Source organism: Perognathus longimembris, unplaced genomic scaffold (genome assembly GCF_023159225.1).
Source record: "Perognathus longimembris pacificus isolate PPM17 unplaced genomic scaffold, ASM2315922v1 HiC_scaffold_4079, whole genome shotgun sequence".
In the NCBI taxonomy this organism is placed as follows: domain Eukaryota; kingdom Metazoa; phylum Chordata; class Mammalia; order Rodentia; family Heteromyidae; genus Perognathus; species Perognathus longimembris.
The window spans coordinates 13,484-35,962 of record NW_025959356.1 but is presented as its reverse complement, the minus strand read 5'-3'; the positions used below and the strand labels follow the sequence as shown (position 1 = coordinate 35,962).

Below are 22,479 nucleotides of genomic sequence, written 5' to 3'. Positions count from 1 at the left end.
TAAGTAACCCACTTGCTTCAGCTTCCACAAAGGTTTATTAAAGGCATGGATTACCAAGCTTTAAGATTATTTTTATGGTAAAAATTAGAAATATATAGTCTATATATTTTATGCTTTTCAGCAGTAATGGAGTTAGAACTCAGGGCCTTCTGATTCCCAAACAGATGACCTACCCTGGAGCCACGCTGCTTGCGTCCATGGTTTTTCTCTCTAGCGTGACTTCTTTCATGACTCAGAAGGTGATGTAGTTGAGTGAAGGCTTTATCACAAGCTTATAGCTTATAGCGAAGCCATGGGCAGAGAGGCCAGACTGAGCATATCTGCACTTTGCCCACTGACAGCACTCCTGCGGCCTGAGGAAGACCATCTGCCTCCTGAGGTTTTACTCAGAGTAAACCATCCGCTACGAGGGGGCGTGTCGGTGGGCGGGGCCGGGGCGGAGCTGTCTTCCAGAGGCGGCGCAGCGGCAGGAAGCTCCCGAGCTTCCCACGGAGTCAGCGACCCCGGAGAAAGCTCCCGGGACTGGGCCGGCCGAGTGGCAGGACTCAGCGTTCTGATTCCGGCGACTTCCGGGCGGCGGAGCTCTGCCCCTCCTTTCTTTTCTCTAGGTCAGGTCTCCTTCTGCCTGCGCTGGACCTGCGCACGCGGGGGACTTCCGCATCGGGCCCTCCAGCCTCCCGCAGCGTCCCGCAGCGCCCTGGCGGGCAGCAGCCTGGGTGGTAGCGGCGCGCTTGGTGCTCGGCGCCAGCACCTGCTACTGCCATCTACAGGCTGAGGCGGGGCCCGCGGCGAGGCGGCCGGGGGCATCGGCTGAGCCCCTCTGGATCTGCAGGTAAGGGCGGGGGGGGGGGGGGGGGGGGTGGGGTGGGGGGGGCCTGCCCGGCAGGTGTACGGCAACTGACACCAAGGCCTCCCTGGCCAGGGCGGGCCCAGTGGCTCCTCTGAGCTCGCAGTGAAATCAGCGGCCCAGCGGGAGGAGGGCGGGGGAGCCCAGTGGAGAGGGCAATCGCCCCCTGAGAGAGTGGGCAGTCCTGAGCCACCTCCTGGCATCAAAAAGATGGCCCCAAAGTCTTCTGCCTGCTTCAGGCGTCAAAGCAGAGGACTGCCAAAGGCCTGCTGATGGCCTCCTGCTTTAAAGCTTGCTGTGGGTCTTTGTGCTGTGGAAGGGATGCCGGGACTGTGGTGGGGACAGCTGGTGGGAGGGGGTGGGGGGGGGGCTAGAGCCAAGGATGAAATTCTACTTGTGCCAGCATGGGGGCTGTTCTGCCTGCAGTTTATCCCGCCTGGGGGGGAGGGGGAGGGAGAGAGATGCTGGAAACTGGAACTATTGAGAGAGAGAGACAGAGAGAGACAAAGAGACAGAGACAGAGACTGAGAAGAGAGGGAAGGAGGAGGAAGACAGGAGGGGGAGGGGGAGGAGGGGGGAGAGGAAGGAGAGGAAGAGGAGGAGGAAGGGGAGGAGGAGGCTGGAAACTGGAACCTTGCCTGTGAGAGACACTGGATATAGGTCTGTTTACAAGGTTGTCTGCTGGATATGGGTCTGTTTAGAAGGTTTAAATCGTCATGGTTGAGTTTGAGGATATCAATTTTTGCTAGGAAAGCATCCAATTCTTCCAGGTTCTCGATTTTGTTGGTGTAAAAGTTTGCAAAATAGTCCCTTATTGTGTTCTGGATTTTGATTGTTTCTGTGGTGATGTTACCTGTTTCATCTCTGATCTTGTTTATTTGGGTAGTGCTGCCTTTGTTTTTTGGTCAGATTTGCTAGGGGTCTGTCTATCTTGTTAATTTTTTCAAAAAATCAACTCTTCATTTTGTTGATTCTTTCGATGGTTTATTTTTACTCTAAGTCATTTAATTCTTATTTGGTTTTAGTTATTTGCTTCCATCTATTGGCTTGGTGTTTGGCTTGTTGTTCTCTTTCTGGGAGCTTAAGGTGATCCCTTAAGTTTTTGAGTTGCTATTTCTCCAGTTTGTTGATGTAGGTACTCAGAGATATAATTTTTCCTCTGAGTACTGCCTTTGCTGTGTTCCAAAGGAGCTGGTACTTGTGTGCTCATCTGAGTTTAATCCCATAAACATTTGGATCTGTGTTCTAATTTCCTTCAATGACCCACTTATGGTTCAGCAACGTGTTGCTTAGTCTCCATGAATTGTGGGATTTTCTGTGGTGACTGTTTGAGTTGAGCTCTAATTTTATTCCATTGTGGTCTGAGAGAATGTAGGGAATGATTTCGATACTTCTGAGTTGTACATATTTTCTTTGTGCCCTTTGTGTGATCTATTTTGGAGAAAGTTCCATGAGCTGCTGAAAAGAATGTGTATTCTGGTGTTGCTGGATGGAATATTCTGTAGATCTTGGTTAAGTCTAGTTGGTCCATGCAGTTGTTTAGTTCTGAGGTTTCTTTGCTTCGTTTTTGGTGTGTTGATCTGTCCAGATGTGACAGTGGAGTGTTAAAGTCTCCAACTATCAATGTGTTTGGATCTATGAGTGTTTTTAGAGTCAGTAGTGTTTGTTTGATGAAGTTGGGTGCTCCTGTATTTGGGGTGTAGATATTTAGGATGGTTATATCCTCCTGTAGGAGAGATCCTTTTATTAGTATGTAGTAACCTTCTTTGTCTCTTCTTACCTTTTAAATTTGAAGTCAATTTTATCTGATACGGGATTGCAACTCCAGCGTGCCTATGGGGGCAGTTTGCCTGGTAGATTTTATTCCAGCCTTTCACTTTTAGAAGATATTTGCTTTTGCTGGATAGATGTGTCTCTTGGAGGCGGGTTCATTTCTCTATCTTTATTGTAATCTTGATTATTTTCCATGTGTAGTATATTTTCCATGTGTAGGACTTTCTGTAAAGCTGGTGTGATGGAAATATATTGTTTCAGTTTTTCCTTACTGTGGAAGACTTTTATTTGACCATTTGACCTTCAGCTATGAATGAGAGTTTAGCTGGGTACAGTATTCTTGGTTGATAGTTTTTTTTGTTTTGTTTTGTTTTGTTTTTAGGGTGTAGTATACCTCATTCCAGGCTCTCCTTGCTTTCATAGTCTCTCCTGAGAAGTCTCGGGTAATTCTGATTCATTTTCCTTTATATGTGATTATTTTCCTCTCCCTCGAAGCTTTAAGGATTCTTTCCTTGGACTGCATTGATCCTGTTTTGATCAAAATGTATAGGTGGGATGTCCTATTCTGATGTGGTCTGGTCTGTTTGGGTTCTAAATGCTTCTTGTATCTGGATAGGCCTATCATTCTGGATATTTGGGAAATTCTCAGCTAATATTCTGTTAAATAAGTTGCCTATTCCATTGACTTCTTTCTCTAGGTTTTCCTTGATACCTATTAGCCTTAAATTGGGCTTCCTGATTGTATCTTGGAGCTCCTGGAGTGATCTGTTTTGCTGATTGGATTGGTTTTGTATAGTTTTTTGTTCTTTCTCCATAGATTGTAGGAATCTTCAGTTCCTGAGATTCGATCCTCTGCTTTATCTAGTGTGCTCTGTAGGCTAGCTACTTGATTTTTAATCTCCCTTCCTCTTACTGGTCTTTCTTGATGGCTTCCAGGTCTTAAGTCCTGTATGGACTTCTTTACTTCATTAATTTGGTTCTAAGTGCTGTCTCTCAAATCTTTTAGCTGGGTAGCTCTCTTGGACTCTTGAAGTTCATTTATCTTTCTATTTGTGTTGGCCATGAAATCCTCTATTACTTTATGGACGGATTGATGTATTAATCTTTGGTTCGCCTCCTCATGCTCTAGAATAGCTGTCTGAAGAGATTCAAACTTTTCATTTAACATTTTATCAGTAGAGTTGTAGAGCATTTTGAGGGTTCTCTTCTAGGTCTTTGATTGATTGCTCTGCTTCCTTCTTCTTTTGAGCGGGAGATGAGATTCCCTTGTTTGCCATCTTTCTTGTGCTTCTTCTGCCATTTTGGTTGGAAATGCCAATTTACAAGCACCAGTGAGCACCATTTAAGATCCAAAGCAGACCTTACCAAGCACTGTTGTATAAATCTTAGAAGTTCACAGTTATATACAGATATCTTCCCTCTCTTTTTTGTATATAAAAGCAAATTTGGTGTGCCAGAAGAATATAATTTTAATGTAACAACCAACCCCGAACCCTGTATTCAGTAGTTACTTATTTACCATTATAACCCTATGAGCAATTTTTATTCTCATATTTAGTTCTTTTTGGACTAGTGGGATTTCTCTATGAACCTCTTTGACTCACTCGTATTGAACAAGGATACCCTCTATCCTATAACCAGGGGTCAATGGAGTCTGGAGGTCCTAGAAGTAAATTTAGGAGGGTAAGTTAGGGGTATTGAAGAGAGTAGAGTAAAATGAATGGGGGATGATGATTTTGGTTTAGTTTCAGTGAAATGGAAAGGTGGAGAAGAGTAGAATCGGTAGAAAGAGCGAGGTTAAAATAATAGACAAAATGGAGAGTCAACAGAAAAGAGTAAAGGTATTAGTCAAAGGAAAGTAATTTTAAAGGGGGTGGATCTACTCTGACCCTCCTCCCCTAATAGTTAAATCCTGGGGCTCTGTGGTTAGCACAGCTTGCAGGTAGGACTTAGGTGTCCTCTGTAGTTGGGGGAAGCTGAGCAATCTCCGGAACCGTAGCTCCTCCCATCTGCTGTGGGACTGCTGCCTTTAAGTCTGGCTCTGAATAGGCTTGGACTCAGCCAGGTGGGGCGCCTGGGGCCTGGTTTAGCTGGCTGAGAGCTGCTTGCAGTGGGGGAGGTTCCTCCCTCTTGGGCAGGGTGACCTCCTGTGGCAGAGCTGGCTGTGGAATTCAGCTGTTTGCTGGTGAGACTTGGGCTTTTGTAATGGAGCTGTTTATCTGTCTCAGGAACTGTTTACTCTCCTGTCTGTTTGCTCCTTCCTGCCAGTAGCTGCTTGCCACTTTGGGTTTGATTTTAGAAATTCCTGCTGCTGGAGAGTCGGCAGCCACCGAGTCAGCGGGGCACCACTGGCTGAGTTTACCTGAGTCTGTGAGTCTCAGCCCGAGGAGAGATACTCCCACGTGGCAGAGGGATCGTCTTCTGAGCAGAGCTAGCTCTCACTGTTCAGTTACTCTTGCCCTTTGCAAAGATGGCCCTGTAATGGAGTCACCCCCACAAGGGAGGGGATTCCTGGTTCCTGCTAGAGTCCACCACTCAGTCTCCAGCAAAAAAGATGATAAAAGGATGGATTTATTGGGGAAGTAAAAAGCAAACCGACTGGCCAGAGTCGCAGCCCATACTCGAGACCTGGAACTGTGACCACGTGTTGCCTTTCAGGCCTGGTTATATAGGCAAACATCACATAGTCAAACCTGCCACACGCAGGTGGCCAATGGGGTTACCACCCTTACAGAGCGTGCTATGTCATATGCAGGTGGCCAATGGAGTTACAGTCTGTCCTCCCAGTATCTGTTTGAACCAACCTATTATTCTAGTTAGAATTGTATTTGGTGGGGCTCCCAGGATGCAGGTGAATACGCCTACTCATGGGAGGGCACAGGTTTAACCTTGAACATTCCTTGAACCTTCCACATCTCAAGAGGTCAAGTGCTTTACACAATCTTATCACAGCAAAGGGAACTTCCCTGGATAGGGCGGGGAGATCTTAGTGAAGATGGAATTGGCTTCTGCTCTCTTTAACTAATCTTGAATGGAGTCAATCTGATACCCCTCCAACAGCAATGATGGCGCTGGCCAGATCTGACCTCCCTATTACAGCTCTTTCATCCTTGCTTTCCCAGGCCTGCTTTATTTCCAGTCTGCTCTGGCCAGGTCTATGCCAGAGGCAAAGATGGCACTTTGCTCTGGTGATGGGGGAAGGGCTGCCTTCTGTGGATGTGAGTGAGAATGTCTTTCATGGGGTATTCACACTTTCTCTGCTATTTTGGCCCATTTCATTGTGTATATGTACTACATTTTCTTGATCCACTCATCTACTGAGGGGCATTGGGTTGGTTTCATATTTTAGTTGCAGTGCTCAGCCTGCTATTGGCATCTGTCTGCCGCCGTCTGGAGGATTTCTTCATGGTCGCCACTGTGTGCTTTAGGTGCGCGGGGTGTGGGGCGCTGTGCCAGCGCTAGTGTGGCGGCAGGACACCACCTGGAGCTCAAATCTGTGTTTTCAGGCCAGCAAAGTCGATATTTCCTTTCTGGCCAGAATCCCTGTACTGTTATAACTTACTTGGGCTGTCTTTCTAGGAGTAAAAGTTTCTCTGGGATGGGAAAACTGCGATGTCGGAGGGAGCTTAGCTAGGGCTCTGCTGCTCCTCAGCTGTCTTCCTGAAGTCACTTTTGAGACCTTTACAGTTAAGTCTTTGAAAAATGTTTCTTAAATTCATGATTTTTTACTTTTAAAATTATGGGTGGAAGTAGTGTTGTGCCAAGTCGTGAAACCACCACCAAGAAGACCACCGAGGACTCAGACATTCCGAAATGCAAAAGCAAGGCAAGGCTTTATTTAAGCGAGCTGCAACTTGGGCCTCGTCCTACCCACCGACACAGCGGAGGTTAGGAGGAAGCCCCGAGCTGTGATTACACAGGGCTTATATAGGGAAAGAACAGGTAACAAGAATCAGGTGTTCAAGCAAGCAAGATTAGGACACAGGTACAAATCTGATTGGCTCAGGGTTCGATTCTAAAATGGGGTTCACGTGGTAAAATGGGGCCGGACTTCAAAGTCTGGCACTTCATTTCCCCCTTTTTCTTTTTGGTACCTTGGGAGCCAATCATGGCTCCATTCTGTCCATTTCAATGGCTTGCATGTCTAGGGGATGATATAGAGGTAAGTCATGGGCCAGTAGGGCCCAATGTAGTAACCAAAGGGCCTGTCACCATTTCTTACAAGTATAGTCTCTGTACCTCTGTTTTGCATGCCTCTAGTTTATCCTGCCTCATCTTCCCAAAAACAACTCTGTCCCTCGGTTTTAAAGGGGTGCTGATGGGTGAAGATCATCCATCTTCTGTAACTCTTCAGGCTGACTCAGGGGCGTTGAACCTTACCTAGCCAGGAAACATATAACCTTAACTTTACCTCTCTCTCTTAACTTTAACTCTCTCTCTCCCGTTCCTGTGTAGGAGCAGACCAGACAACCCCGAATATAGAGTGGACTGGACGGGCGCCCGTTAGAAGGGCCTCCCGGTCCAGTCCTTCAGGTTCACGGTGGTAGTGGGAAGCCTGAGCCCCCTGTGGAGGGCTTGAGGTGTTCTCCAAGTCCTCCAGGACTGCCCATATGAGCGTGTCCACTCCGGCTGGTCCTTCACTACCTACAGGTTCAGATTCAAGTGGCTGGCCTAAACAGAAAACAAAACTACAAATCACACAGACACAGACACACAGAATGAACAGCGCTATTTTCTTACCTTCGGAGTCTGGGGTCTCGGGGGTCTCTGGGGCTATCCCGGACGAAACCCCAAATGTTGTGCCAAGTCGCGAAACCACCACCAAGAAGACCACCAAGACTCAGACATTCTGAAATGCAAAAGCAAGGCAAGGCTTTATTTAAGCGAGCTGCATCTCGGGCCTCGTCCTACCCACCGACACAGCGGAGGTTAGGAGGGAGCCTCAAGCTACAATTACACACGGCTTCTAAAGGCAAAAAACAAAGTTACAACAATCAGGTGTTCAAGCAGGCAAGATTAGGACACAGGTACAAATCTGATTGGCTCAGGGTTCGAGGCACCCCAGGGGTGGTCAGAGTTAAGCATTCCCAGTGGTTAGAGTTCTAGACCGACTGGGCCCTAATGGGCTTATCCTGGGTCTGCTCACAGGGCCTGCTTATCTCAGGTTCACGTGGTAAAGTGGGGTTCACGTGGTAAAGTGGGGCCTGACTTCAAAGTCTGGCACTTCAGTAATACTGAAGGTACAGGAGTTCAGGGTGCTAGTTGATTATAATGATCCATGTGGTCACTAGTCTTATATGTAATCAGAAAGTATGGGCTTTGTGCTCATTGAGCTAGACCTGCATTCTGAGCTTAGCTGTCATAGATACTGGAACAAGTTCTTTTTTTTTTCATTAATTTATTGTCAGAGTTATGTACAGAGGGGTTATAGTTTCATATGTGGCGCAGTGCATACATTTCTTATCCAACTTGTTACCTCCTCCCTCATTTCCCCCCCACTTCTACCCTCCCTGTTTCCCTCTCCCCCTTGAGTTGTGCAGTTGGTTTATACCAGATAATTTTGTAGGTATTGCTGTTGCCTTGGTTTGTCTTTTATCCTTTGTCTCTCGATTTTGCTATTCCCTTTCCCTTCCCTAGTTCCAATACACATATATGCAATATCCAGGGCACCAAAATCACAGTGACATCAGAGGTTAAACCACAGGAAAGAAAGACAAAAGAAAAGGGCATATTTTCAAATGGTATGTTGAAAATCACAACAGTGTTAAACCACTTGTTTCCATAACTCGGAGTTTATTTCACTTAGCATCATTTTATGTGTTCATATGTACATAGCTATTGAGCTATTGTGCTCTTCTGCTAGGATAGTCCTAGACGTGTACTAATTATTCCTGATAAGGGAAACCATAAAGTCTGTGTTTCTTGGGTCTAGCTCACTTCACTTTGTATGATTTTTTTCCATGTCCTTCCATTTCCTTATGAATGTGGCAGTGTCATTCTTTCTGACAGAGGCATAGAATACCACTGTGTATATGAACCACATTTTCTTGATCCACTCATCTACTGAGGGGCATCTGGCTTGGTTCCATATTTTAGCCATTACAAATTGTGCTATGATGAGCATAATTGTGCTGGTGGCTTTAGTGTGATCTTGTAATCTTTTGAGTAGATGCCCAAAAGTGGGGCTTCTTGGTCTTAGGGGAGCTCTATGTTTACCCATACTGCTTCCCAGAGTGGTTGAACAAGTTTACACCCCCACTCACAGTATAGTAGGGTTCCCTTTTGGCCACATCCTCTCCAGCATCTGTTATTATTAGTTTTCTTGATAATGGCCATTCTTATTGGAGTGAGGTGGAATCTCAATGTTGTTTTGATTTGCATTTATTTTATGGCCAGTGATTTTGAGCACTTCTTCATGTGTCTCTTGGCCATTCTGGTTTCCTCTTCAGAGAAGTCTCTTTTTATGTCTTTAGCCCATTTGCTGAGGGGGCAGTTGGTTCTTTGAGAATTTGTTTTGGAGGAATTTAATTTTTTTGAGTTGTACATAGATATGAGGCTTCCTCTGTTTGTTGTATGGCCAGTAAAGATCTCCCAATCTGTGGACTTTCTATGTATCTTGCAAGCTATAGCCTTTGCCATGCAGAAGCCCTGCAGTTTGATGCAATCCCATTTGTCCAACCTTTGTTTGATTTGTTGTGTTTCTGGGTCTTTGTTAAGAAACTTTCATCCTGTACCAAGGAGCCCAGGTGTTTCTCCTATTCCTTCTTGTAAAGTTTTCAGGGTATCTGATTATTACCTTAAGGTCTTTGATCCATTTGGAATTGATTCTGGTGCAGGGTGGTATATAAGGATCTAGCTTTAGTTTGTTACAGATGTTGAACCAGTTTTGCCAGCACCGTTTGTTGAAGAGGCTGTCTTTCTTCCATCCTATTTTTTTTTAGCTCCTTTATCAACGATTAAGTAGGCATAGGTCTGTGGGTTAATTTCTGGGTCTTCAGTTCTGTTCCATTGGTCTCAGACCTGTTCTTGTGCCAATACCAAGCTGTTTTTATTACTATAGCTTTGTAATACAGCTTGAAGTTTGGTACTGAAATTCCTCCAGCACTGTTCTTTCTGCTTAAAATTCTTTTTGCTATTCAGGGTCTTATTTGGAACAAGTTCTTATCTGTATAATTGGAATCATGATAATACTTCATAAAACTGATATGGGGATTAATTCACCAGCTCTTAGTAAGTGCTCAATTAATAGTATATCTTGTCTGGATACTTGATATGTAGCAAAGTACTCTTTTGTGATACTGCTGAACTGGGTAGGATTATTGACAGAAGTTGTCAGAAGTTAAAAGGAATGTCTCAGGAGTAAGAAAACCTTGACTATCTGGAAGTAAGAAAAGATACCGATGATTAAATAAATCTGCTAAAGAATAAGAACAGAAAACCAAGAGTCATGCTTAGTTTTCAGTCCAGTAAGAATACAGATATGACATTTTGATTTTTTTTTCCATTAATAAGCTCTCCTTTAAATTTATCACAGGCTCTGTTACTGTCAAGGTCCCATCTTCTCCTCAAACCTATTTACAGTTATCAGGAAAAGAGGTTGATATGAACCCAGAAGTCAATGTTCAGGAAGTGGCTGAAGATGATAAAGATGATGGTGTAACAATTATTGGTAAGGAGGCTGCATTTTCCCTTGTATGGACTTGCTACTGTTGGTTTATAAGTAGAAATATGGTATAGTTCACTTCGGTCATAGTCCTTTTGTTCTTTTTCATTCTCACATTTAATGTTGACAATTATCATAGCATGATATAGACAGTTAGTTTGAAAAGACCTGCATAGATTATTTTAGAACCCTCCTTCCTGCTATCCTAGATAAAACTGATTTGAAAAATTGTCTGGAATGGCTGCTTTCTAATTCTTGGACTTAACCGGCAACATGTGATGCAAGATTAAAGATAACGTTACATGATTAAATAGAATTTTATTGAACTTATTGGTTTGCTTTTTTAGTACAGCAAACTCTCAGTCCAAAAAGATTCATGTATTTTCCATTACATCCAGCTACACAGATTGTTAATACTATTCTTTTCTTATAGATACAATGTTTTAATAAGCACTATAGTAAATGCTGGTGGATTTTCTATTAAATTCTCACAGAATGGCATCAAGAACACTTAAATTACTCTGTAGGAAGATGCTTATTACTTCATAATTATTATGAAGCTCCTTAAACTACTTGTTTTTATTTATTTGTTATGTCTTGCTGGTTCTGACCAACAAACTCTGCATAAAGAAATGCTCATGCAATAATCTATCATATTTACTATCTCAGTGTCAAATAATTAATATTCCAACACCACCTGAGGTGAGAAATGGGTTTATTGACAAGTATTGTTAGTCTGAAGATCTCTTCCCCAACCTCTGCTTTTATAGGCTCATTGTGGCCCAGGGCTTTTTAAAGAGATACATTCTAAGAGATAGATAGCAAGCAATCAGAAATATGAAGATAAGTACCTTCAGGGCTTTATACCTGTCTTTTGACAGGATTACTGCAAAAGGTCAAACACTCAGACAGTATCATTCAAACACCAGCCAGATCTGCAGTCAATTACAGTCTCCATAGTGTTCTAGAGTTTCCACAGGGTCCTGTGTTTGGACCCTTATTTTCTAAACCAGGAAGGGCCAAATTAAAAAGAGGTCTTTTGTACTCAGTGTACTCAGTGTAGCAATCAAGGTTACAGTTGGATATTGTACTTCATGCCTAGGATTTCAGCTACATGGGAGACAGAAATAGGAGGCTCACAGTTCAAGCCAAATCCATAATACTAGCCTAAATCTGGCCTGAACAAAAGCAGGAAACCCTATCTTAAACACAAGCTAAAACTAAAAGATTCCGCTGGGGGTGGGAGGAGAGACATGGCTCAAGTAAGTATAAGACCCCAAGTTCAATTCCCAGTGCTAACAAAAAGAAGGGAAAAATAGATACTGATTAGCAGAGTCTTAGAGTTCTGGAGGGCACTCTGCACAGCTGGACCCCTGGTAGCTCTGGGCATTGTCTCTGAGAGGTATATTAAGGGGTTAGTGTGGAGGGTGCTCATATGAAGAGGCAGCAGTCTTTCTTAGAGCAACTCGTATTTTCTTTTCATCTTTAAACTATTTGGTCCCCAAAAGGCCTCAAGCCTTTATTTATCATGTAGATGAAATAATTGAAGCAACTCAGAAAATCAGAGCAGTTTGGTTTCCCCCACCACCATAAGATTTCCACTCTGAAACTTAATTTTAGAAATAATGAGCAGCTTTATATGTGACTTGTTGTTATAAGCAGCTGAGCTCAGCTCATCTGGGCCTTCCTCAGAGAGCCTTTGAGGCAGAGAAGCGGAAAGACTACCCTCTATGCTATGAGGTTTGCATTTTTTCTGTAGCATGACTTCTACTGGGTAATTTCTACAAGAAGCCAGGCCAGTAAAATTTAGTCCTCTAGGCTCAGGCTTCCCACAGGATTTTTATGTACCACGCGGTAATTTTATTTATTTATTTCAGTTTTTTTAACTTTATAAACATACTTCAATTGTTTTGCTATTAAAATCTTAAAGTTTAAATTGCTTATTATAAATGTATCAAAAGGAAATTGCCTGGGCTGGGGATATAGCCTAGTGGCAAGAGTGCCTGCCTCGGATACACGAGGCCCTAGGTTCGATTCCCCAGTACCACATATACAGAAAACGGCGGCGCTGTGGCTCAAGTGGCGGAGTGCTAGCCTTGAGCGGGAAGAAGCCAGGGACAGTGCTCAGGCCCGGAATCCAAGGCCCAGGACTGGCCAAAAAAAACGAAATTGCCGAAATACTGGCCTTGTATATGTAATATTGCTAAATTCTTTTATTAAATACAGTATGCTATGCTTTCTGAAAGTAGAATTAGTCTTTTGATTTGCATGCCTTTTCTCTTTTCCATTGCTTATTGTACTAGCTATAATTTTAGTATGATGCTCAATAGAAGCCATGAAAGCAAGGATAATGAAGTGAAAAAAATCCCAAGGTATTGCTGGACACTGATGGCTCCTACCTGCAAATCTACCTATTCAGAAAGCTAAGTTCTGGGGGTCACAGTTGAAAACCAGCCCAAGCCAAGTCTGTGAGACTATTCAATTATGCACACACACATACACACACACACACACACACACACACACACACACACACACACACACACCAGAAGTAAAGCTGTGTCTCAAGTGGTAGAATGTTAGCCTGGAGAAAAAATGCACAAGGCCCTGAGTTCACCCCCCCAGACTGGCACACACAAAATAATATTTTTTCAATGTATATCCTACAAAATTAAGAAAAGTGAGGGAAAGGAAAAGGAGTTGGTTGGGAGGGATGGATGAAAATGCTGAAAGAGGAGACATTGATCAAGATGAATTTTACTCATCAACTACTTTATTGAATGGCAACTCCTTTGTACAACTATTGAAAAACAACAAAAATATTTTTTAAAAGTTCTTAACTAGACACTAGTGGCTTATGTTTATAATCTTAGCTAGTCAAGAGGTTGAGATCTGAAAATCCTGGTTCAAAACCAGCCCAGGTAAGGAAAGTCTGTGAAAGTCTTATCTCCAATTAATTACCAAAGAAGCCAAAATTGGAGCTGTGGCTCAAGTAGTAGAGAGCTAGCCTTGAACATAAAAGCTCAACAGCAGTGCCCAAGCCCTGAGTTCAAGTCCCAGGACTAGCATAAAAGTAAAACAAAGCAAAACATATTGCTAATAATAGCATTGTTTTTATTAAAAGATTCCTTTTTCATCTATTGAAATGATAAATCCATTTATAGAGTGAATTGCACAGGTTGATTTCCTATTGATAAAAAGGATTCATGTGTCCAGTTTAAATTCTTTGTATGGTGTATCAACTTTGGACACATCTTGCCAGATCCAATTTGTCAAGACTTCATTAAAGTCTTATCTCTGATGAATATTTGCCTGTAGTTTGGTAAGCTATAGTTTTTTTTTTAATTCACTTAGTGTTTTTATTCTTAGTGAGCTATTATTTGAAATCAGATCTTGGCAGCTTTTCAAGTTATGGGCTTAAGTAACCCACTTGCTTCAGCTTCCCACAAAGGTTTATTAAAGGCATGGATTACCAAGCTTTAAGATTATTTTTATGGTAAAAATTAGAAATATATAGTCTATATATTTTATGCTTTTCAGCAGTAATGGAGTTAGAACTCAGGGCCTTCTGATTCCCAAACAGATGACCTACCCTGGAGCCACGCTGCTTGCGTCCATGGTTTTTCTCTCTAGCGTGACTTCTTTCATGACTCAGAAGGTGATGTAGTTGAGTGAAGGCTTTATCACAAGCTTATAGCTTATAGCGAAGCCATGGGCAGAGAGGCCAGACTGAGCATATCTGCACTTTGCCCACTGACAGCACTCCTGCGGCCTGAGGAAGACCATCTGCCTCCTGAGGTTTTACTCAGAGTAAACCATCCGCTACGAGGGGGCGTGTCGGTGGGCGGGGCCGGGGCGGAGCTGTCTTCCAGAGGCGGCGCAGCGGCAGGAAGCTCCCGAGCTTCCCACGGAGTCAGCGACCCCGGAGAAAGCTCCCGGGACTGGGCCGGCCGAGTGGCAGGACTCAGCGTTCTGATTCCGGCGACTTCCGGGCGGCGGAGCTCTGCCCCTCCTTTCTTTTCTCTAGATCAGGTCTCCTTCTGGCTGCGCTGGACCTGCGCACGCGGGGGACTTCCGCATCGGGCCCTCCAGCCTCCCGCAGCGTCCCGCAGCGCCCTGGCGGGCAGCAGCCTGGGTGGTAGCGGCGCGCTTGGTGCTCGGCGCCAGCACCTGCTACTGCCATCTACAGGCTGAGGCGGGGCCCGCGGCGAGGCGGCCGGGGGCATCGGCTGAGCCCCTCTGGATCTGCAGGTAAGGCGGGGGGGGGTGGGGGGGGTGGGGTGGTGGGGGGGGCCTGCCCGGCAGGTGTACGGCAACTGACACCAAGGCCTCCCTGGCCAGGGCGGGCCCAGTGGCTCCTCTGAGCTCGCAGTGAAATCAGCGGCCCAGCGGGAGGAGGGCGGGGAGCCCCAGTGGAGAGGGCAATCGCCCCCTGAGAGAGTGGGCAGTCCTGAGCCACCTCCTGGCATCAAAAAGATGGCCCCAAAGTCTTCTGCCTGCTTCAGGCGTCAAAGCAGAGGACTGCCAAAGGCCTGCTGATGGCCTCCTGCTTTAAAGCTTGCTGTGGGTCTTTGTGCTGTGGAAGGGATGCCGGGACTGTGGTGGGGACAGCTGGTGGGAGGGGGTGGGGGGGGGGCTAGAGCCAAGGATGAAATTCTACTTGTGCCAGCATGGGGGCTGTTCTGCCTGCAGTTTATCCCGCCTGGGGGGGAGGGGGAGGGAGAGAGATGCTGGAAACTGGAACTATTGAGAGAGAGAGACAGAGAGAGACAAAGAGACAGAGACAGAGACTGAGAAGAGAGGGAAGGAGGAGGAAGACCAGGAGGGGGAGGGGGAGGAGGGGGGAGAGGAAGGAGAGGAAGAGGAGGAGGAAGGGGAGGAGGAGGCTGGAAACTGGAACCTTGCCTGTGAGAGACACTGGATATAGGTCTGTTTACAAGGTTGTCTGCTGGATATGGGTCTGTTTAGAAGGTTTAAATCGTCATGGTTGAGTTTGAGGATATCAATTTTTGCTAGGAAAGCATCCAATTCTTCCAGGTTCTCGATTTTGTTGGTGTCAAAGTTTGCAAAATAGTCCCTTATTGTGTTCTGGATTTTGATTGTTTCTGTGGTGATGTTACCTGTTTCATCTCTGATCTTGTTTATTTGGGTAGTGTTGCCTTTGTTTTTTGGTCAGATTTGCTAGGGGTCTGTCTATCTTGTTAATTTTTTCAAAAAATCAACTCTTCATTTTGTTGATTCTTTCGATGGTTTATTTTTACTCTAAGTCATTTAATTCTTATTTGGTTTTAGTTATTTGCTTCCATCTATTGGCTTGGTGTTTGGCTTGTTGTTCTCTTTCTGGGAGCTTAAGGTGATCCCTTAAGTTTTTGAGTTGCTATTTCTCCAGTTTGTTGATGTAGGTACTCAGAGATATAATTTTTCCTCTGAGTACTGCCTTTGCTGTGTTCCAAAGGAGCTGGTACTTTGTGTGCTCATCTGAGTTTAATCCCATAAACATTTGGATCTGTGTTCTAATTTCTTCAATGACCCACTTATGGTTCAGCAACGTGTTGCTTAGTCTCCATGAATTGTGGGATTTTCTGTGGTGACTGTTTGAGTTGAGCTCTAATTTTATTCCATTGTGGTCTGAGAGAATGTAGGGAATGATTTCGATACTTCTGAGTTTGTACATATTTTCTTTGTGCCCTTTGTGTGATCTATTTTGGAGAAAGTTCCATGAGCTGCTGAAAAGAATGTGTATTCTGGTGTTGCTGGATGGAATATTCTGTAGATCTTGGTTAAGTCTAGTTGGTCCATGCAGTTGTTTAGTTCTGAGGTTTCTTTGCTTCGTTTTTGGTGTGTTGATCTGTCCAGATGTGACAGTGGAGTGTTAAAGTCTCCAACTATCAATGTGTTTGGATCTATGAGTGTTTTTAGAGTCAGTAGTGTTTGTTTGATGAAGTTGGGTGCTCCTGTATTTGGGGTGTAGATATTTAGGATGGTTATATCCTCCTGTAGGAGAGATCCTTTTATTAGTATGTAGTAACCTTCTTTGTCTCTTCTTACCTTTTTAAATTTGAAGTCAATTTTATCTGATACGGGGATTGCAACTCCAGCGTGCCTATGGGGGCAGTTTGCCTGGTAGATTTTATTCCAGCCTTTCACTTTTAGAAGATATTTGCTTTTGCTGGATAGATGTGTCTCTTGGAGGCGGGTTCATTTCTCTATCTTTATTGTAATCTTGATTATTTTCCATGTGTAGTATATTTTCCATGTGTAGGACTTTCTGTAAAGCTGGTGTGATGGAAATATATTGTTTCAGTTTTTCCTTACTGTGGAAGACTTTTATTTGACCATTTGACCTTCAGCTATGAATGAGAGTTTAGCTGGGTACAGTATTCTTGGTTGATAGTTTTTTTTGTTTTGTTTTGTTTTGTTTTTAGGGTGTAGTATACCTCATTCCAGGCTCTCCTTGCTTTCATAGTCTCTCCTGAGAAGTCTCGGGTAATTCTGATTCATTTTCCTTTATATGTGATTATTTTCCTCTCCCTCGAAGCTTTAAGGATTCTTTCCTTGGACTGCATTGATCCTGTTTTGATCAAAATGTATAGGTGGGATGTCCTATTCTGATGTGGTCTGGTCTGTTTGGGGTTCTAAATGCTTCTTGTATCTGGATAGGCCTATCATTCTGGATATTTGGGAAATTCTCAGCTAATATTCTGTTAAATAAGTTGCCTATTCCATTGACTTCTTTCTCTAGGTTTTCCTTGATACCTATTAGCCTTAAATTGGGCTTCCTGATTGTATCTTGGAGCTCCTGGAGTGATCTGTTTTGCTGATTGGATTGGTTTTGTATAGTTTTTTGTTCTTTCTCCATAGATTGTAGGGAATCTTCAGTTCCTGAGATTCGATCCTCTGCTTTATCTAGTGTGCTCTGTAGGCTAGCTACTTGATTTTTAATCTCCCTTCCTCTTACTGGTCTTTCTTGATGGCTTCCAGGTCTTAAGTCCTGTATGGACTTCTTTACTTCATTAATTTGGTTCTAAGTGCTGTCTCTCAAATCTTTTAGCTGGGTAGCTCTCTTGGACTCTTGAAGTTCATTTATCTTTCTATTTGTGTTGGCCATGAAATCCTCTATTACTTTATGGACGGATTGATGTATTAATCTTTGGTTCGCCTCCTCATGCTCTAGAATAGCTGTCTGAAGAGATTCAAACTTTTCATTTAACATTTTTATCAGTAGAGTTGTAGAGCATTTTGAGGGTTCTCTTCTAGGTCTTTGATTGATTGCTCTGCTTCCTTCTTCTTTTGAGCGGGAGATGAGATTCCCTTGTTTGCCATCTTTCTTGTGCTTCTTCTGCCCATTTTGGTTGGAAATGCCAATTTACAAGCACCAGTGAGCACCATTTAAGATCCAAAGCAGACCTTACCAAGCACTGTTGTATAAATCTTAGAAGTTCACAGTTATATACAGATATCTTCCCTCTCTTTTTTGTATATAAAAGCAAATTTGGTGTGCCAGAAGAATATAATTTTAATGTAACAACCAACCCCGAACCCTGTATTCAGTAGTTACTTATTTACCATTATAACCCTATGAGCAATTTTTATTCTCATATTTAGTTCTTTTTGGACTAGTGGGATTTCTCTATGAACCTCTTTGACTCACTCGTATTGAACAAGGATACCCTCTATCCTATAACCAGGGGTCAATGGAGTCTGGAGGTCCTAGAAGTAAATTTAGGAGGGTAAGTTAGGGGTATTGAAGAGAGTAGAGTAAAATGAATGGGGGATGATGATTTTGGTTTAGTTTCAGTGAAATGGAAAGGTGGAGAAGAGTAGAATCGGTAGAAAGAGCGAGGTTAAAATAATAGACAAAATGGAGAGTCAACAGAAAAGAGTAAAGGTATTAGTCAAAGGAAAGTAATTTTAAAGGGGGTGGATCTACTCTGACCCTCCTCCCCTAATAGTTAAATCCTGGGGCTCTGTGGTTAGCACAGCTTGCAGGTAGGACTTAGGTGTCCTCTGTAGTTGGGGGAAGCTGAGCAATCTCCGGAACCGTAGCTCCTCCCATCTGCTGTGGGACTGCTGCCTTTAAAGTCTGGCTCTGAATAGGCTTGGACTCAGCCAGGTGGGGCGCCTGGGGCCTGGTTTAGCTGGCTGAGAGCTGCTTGCAGTGGGGGAGGTTCCTCCCTCTTGGGCAGGGTGACCTCCTAGGCAGAGCTGGCTGTGGAATTCAGCTGTTTGCTGGTGAGACTTGGGCGTTTGTAATGGAGCTGTTTATCTGTCTCAGGAACTGTTTACTCTCCTGTCTGTTTGCTCCTTCCTGCCAGTAGCTGCTTGCCACTTTGGGTTTGATTTTAGAAATTCCTGCTGCTGGAGAGTCGGCAGCCACCGAGTCAGCGGGGCACCACTGGCTGAGTTTACCTGAGTCTGTGAGTCTCAGCCCGAGGAGAGATACTCCCACGTGGGCAGAGGGATCGTCTTCTGAGCAGAGCTAGCTCTCACTGTTCAGTTACTCTTGCCCTTTGCAAAGATGGCCCCTGTAATGGAGTCACCCCCCACAAGGGAGGGGATTCCTGGTTCCTGCTAGAGTCCACCACTCAGTCTCCAGCAAAAAAGATGATAAAAGGATGGATTTATTGGGGAAGTAAAAAGCAAACCGACTGGCCAGAGTCGCAGCCCATACTCGAGACCTGGAACTGTGACCACGTGTTGCCTTTCAGGCCTGGTTATATAGGCAAACATCACATAGTCAAACCTGCCACACGCAGGTGGCCAATGGGGTTACCACCCTTACAGAGCGTGCTATGTCATATGCAGGTGGCCAATGGAGTTACAGTCTGTCTCCCAGTATCTGTTTGAACCAACCTATTATTCTAGTTAGAATTGTATTTGGTGGGGCTCCCAGGATGCAGGTGAATACGCCTACTCATGGGAGGGCACAGGTTTAACCTTGAACATTCCTTGAACCTTCCACATCTCAAGAGGTCAAGTGCTTTACACAATCTTATCACAGCAAAGGGGAACTTCCCTGGATAGGGCGGGGAGATCTTAGTGAAGATGGAATTGGCTTCTGCTCTCTTTAACTAATCTTGAATGGAGTCAATCTGATACCCCTCCAACAGCCAATGATGGCGCTGGCCAGATCTGACCTCCCTATTACAGCTCTTTCATCCTTGCTTTCCCCAGGCCTGCTTTATTTCCAGTCTGCTCTGGCCAGGTCTATGCCAGAGGCAAAGATGGCACTTTGCTCTGGTGATGGGGGAAGGGCTGCCTTCTGTGGATGTGAGTGAGAATGTCTTTCATGGGGTATTCACACTTTCTCTGCTATTTTGGCCCATTTCATTGTGTATATGTACTACATTTTCTTGATCCACTCATCTACTGAGGGGCATTGGGTTGGTTTCATATTTTAGTTGCAGTGCTCAGCCTGCTATTGGCATCTGTCTGCCGCCGTCTGGAGGATTTCTTCATGGTCGCCACTGTGTGCTTTAGGTGCGCGGGGTGTGGGGCGCTGTGCCAGCGCTAGTGTGGCGGCAGGACACCACCTGGAGCTCAAATCTGTGTTTTCAGGCCAGCAAAGTCGATATTTCCTTTCTGGCCAGAATCCCTGTACTGTTATAACTTACTTGGGCTGTCTTTCTAGGAGTAAAAGTTTCTCTGGGATGGGAAAACTGCGATGTCGGAGGGAGCTTAGCTAGGGCTCTGCTGCTCCTCAGCTGTCTTCCTGGAAGTCACTTTTGAGACCTTTACAGTTAAGTCTTTGAAAAATGTTTCTTAAATTCATGATTTTTTACTTTTAAAATTATGGGTGGAAGTAGTGTTGTGCCAAGTCGTGAAACCACCACCAAGAAGACCACCGAGACTCAGACATTCCGAAATGCAAAAGCAAGGCAAGGCTTTATTTAAGCGAGCTGCAACTTGGGCCTCGTCCTACCCACCGACACAGCGGAGGTTAGGAGGAAGCCCCGAGCTGTGATTACACAGGGCTTATATAGGGAAAGAACAGGGTAACAAGAATCAGGTGTTCAAGCAAGCAAGATTAGGACACAGGTACAAATCTGATTGGCTCAGGGTTCGATTCTAAAATGGGGTTCACGTGGTAAAATGGGGCCGGACTTCAAAGTCTGGCACTTCATTTCCCCCTTTTTCTTTTTGGTACCTTGGGAGCCAATCATGGCTCCATTCTGTCCATTTCAATGGCTTGCATGTCTAGGGGATGATATAGAGGTAAGTCATGGGCCAGTAGGGCCCAATGTAGTAACCAAAGGGCCTGTCACCATTTCTTACAAGTATAGTCTCTGTACCTCTGTTTTGCATTCCTCTAGTTTATCCTGCCTCATCTTCCCAAAAACAACTCTGGTCCCTCGGTTTTAAAGGGGTGCTGATGGGTGAAGATCATCCATCTTCTGTAACTCTTCAGGCTGACTCAGGGGCGTTGAACCTTACCTAGCCAGGAACATATAACCTTAACTTTACCTCTCTCTCTTAACTTTAACTCTCTCTCTCCCGTTCCTGTGTAGGAGCAGACCAGACAACCCCGAATATAGAGTGGACTGGACGGGCGCCCGTTAGAAGGGCCTCCCGGTCCAGTCCTTCAGGTTCACGGTGGTAGTGGGAAGCCTGAGCCCCCTGTGGAGGGCTTGAGGTGTTCTCCAAGTCCTCCAGGACTGCCCATATGAGCGTGTCCACTCCGGCTGGTCCTTCACTACCTACAGGTTCAGATTCAAGTGGCTGGCCTAAACAGAAAACAAAACTACAAATCACACAGACACAGACACACAGAATGAACAGCGCTATTTTCTTACCTTCGGAGTCTGGGGTCTCGGGGGTCTCTGGGGCTATCCCGGACGAAACCCCAAATGTTGTGCCAAGTCGCGAAACCACCACCAAGAAGACCACCAAGACTCAGACATTCTGAAATGCAAAAGCAAGGCAAGGCTTTATTTAAGCGAGCTGCATCTCGGGCCTCGTCCTACCCACCGACACAGCGGAGGTTAGGAGGGAGCCTCAAGCTACAATTACACACGGCTTCTAAAGGCAAAAAACAAAGTTACAACAATCAGGTGTTCAAGCAGGCAAGATTAGGACACAGGTACAAATCTGATTGGCTCAGGGTTCGAGGCACCCCAGGGGTGGTCAGAGTTAAGCATTCCCAGTGGTTAGAGTTCTAGACCGACTGGGCCCTAATGGGCTTATCCTGGGTCTGCTCACAGGGCCTGCTTATCTCAGGTTCACGTGGTAAAGTGGGGTTCACGTGGTAAAGTGGGGCCTGACTTCAAAGTCTGGCACTTCAGTAATACTGAAGGTACAGGAGTTCAGGGTGCTAGTTGATTATAATGATCCATGTGGTCACTAGTCTTATATGTAATCAGAAAGTATGGGCTTTGTGCTCATTGAGCTAGACCTGCATTCTGAGCTTAGCTGTCATAGATACTGGAACAAGTTCTTTTTTTTTTTTCATTAATTTATTGTCAGAGTTATGTACAGAGGGGTTATAGTTTCATATGTGGCGCAGTGCATACATTTCTTATCCAACTTGTTACCTCCTCCCTCATTTCCCCCCCACTTCTACCCTCCCTGTTTCCCTCTCCCCCTTGAGTTGTGCAGTTGGTTTATACCAGATAATTTTGTAGGTATTGCTGTTGCCTTGGTTTGTCTTTTTATCCTTTGTCTCTCGATTTTGCTATTCCCTTTCCCTTCCCTAGTTCCAATACACATATATGCAATATCCAGGGCACCAAAATCACAGTGACATCAGAGGTTAAACCACAGGAAAGAAAGACAAAAGAAAAGGGCATATTTTCAAATGGTATGTTGAAAATCACAACAGTGTTAAACCACTTGTTTCCATAACTCGGAGTTTATTTCACTTAGCATCATTTTATGTGTTCATATGTACATAGCTATTGAGCTATTGTGCTCTTCTGCTAGGATAGTCCTAGACGTGTACTAATTATTCCTGATAAGGGAAACCATAAAGTCTGTGTTTCTTTGGGTCTAGCTCACTTCACTTTGTATGATTTTTTTCCATGTCCTTCCATTTCCTTATGAATGTGGCAGTGTCATTCTTTCTGACAGAGGCATAGAATACCACTGTGTATATGAACCACATTTTCTTGATCCACTCATCTACTGAGGGGCATCTGGCTTGGTTCCATATTTTAGCCATTACAAATTGTGCTATGATGAGCATAATTGTGCTGGTGGC

General features: G+C 44.5%; 1 long non-coding RNA gene across 1 annotated transcript in view; it reads left to right on the top strand.

The window, feature by feature from the left end:
* The first annotated feature begins 126 nt into the window (after window positions 1-126).
* The window catches only part of LOC125344731, a 28,148-nt gene continuing 5,795 nt past the window's right edge, over window positions 127-22,479 (top strand). The window contains exons 1-3 of the long non-coding RNA XR_007209625.1: window positions 127-832; window positions 10,155-10,289; window positions 14,311-14,534. This is a non-coding gene — a long non-coding RNA (uncharacterized LOC125344731). The remainder of the gene's footprint in view (window positions 833-10,154; window positions 10,290-14,310; window positions 14,535-22,479) is intronic.